Source organism: Gavialis gangeticus, unplaced genomic scaffold (assembly GCF_001723915.1).
Source record: "Gavialis gangeticus isolate Ggan-Ray unplaced genomic scaffold, GavGan_comp1, whole genome shotgun sequence".
Lineage (NCBI taxonomy): Eukaryota > Metazoa > Chordata > Crocodylia > Gavialidae > Gavialis > Gavialis gangeticus.
The window spans coordinates 13,878,501-13,879,107 of record NW_017729032.1 but is presented as its reverse complement, the minus strand read 5'-3'; the positions used below and the strand labels follow the sequence as shown (position 1 = coordinate 13,879,107).

Here is a 607-nt window from a genome sequence, read left to right as displayed (position 1 = left end):
CTTCTGACCCTACCAACTATGAAACTATGAAACTATGAAACAATAAGGCTCAGTTGGATCTAATGCTCGATCCCACAATCACACTTTCTGCTATGTGTGTGTGGCACTGCAGGAATTGCAATTGTATGGACTCTGCCTCAGATCCTATCACATATTTACCTGAACATCTGATAGGGCCATTGTTATGTCCAGTGATGCTATAATAGCTCTTTTTACCAGGTATGGGCTAGGGACAAACATTCAAAAAGCCTGAGCCTGAATTGATTCAATCTTTGCAGGTTAGTTTAACCTGCCTAGGCTAAAGCAGTTTGTAACAAACCAGATATCCCAGATATACAGGTATATGTCAGCAGTGGCTCTGGCTAGAAGCCAGGGCCCACTAGAGCCACTCTTCCCTTCCACTGTGCTGAGCTGAGGGAGACGTAGCCAGGCCCCAGCAGGATGCTCTAATTAGGGAGCCCCCCCTACCTCCAGCAAGGGAGGCAGCAGGGAGTTGATAACAGAGCATTGAGTTATTCAGCAGGGAGTTACACAGGGAGTTGTTAGCATTTATCAGCCCATCAAACAAAAGAAAGATTAGCAGGAGGAAGCCAGGCAGATGCTGCTA

The 607-nt window shown here is 46.5% G+C and overlaps 1 protein-coding gene across 3 annotated transcripts in view; it reads right to left on the bottom strand.

Moving 5' to 3' along the window:
* TMEM135 (transmembrane protein 135) overlaps nt 1-607 on the bottom strand; it is a 447,390-nt gene that overhangs the window by 155,233 nt on the left and 291,550 nt on the right. The window lies entirely within an intron of this gene.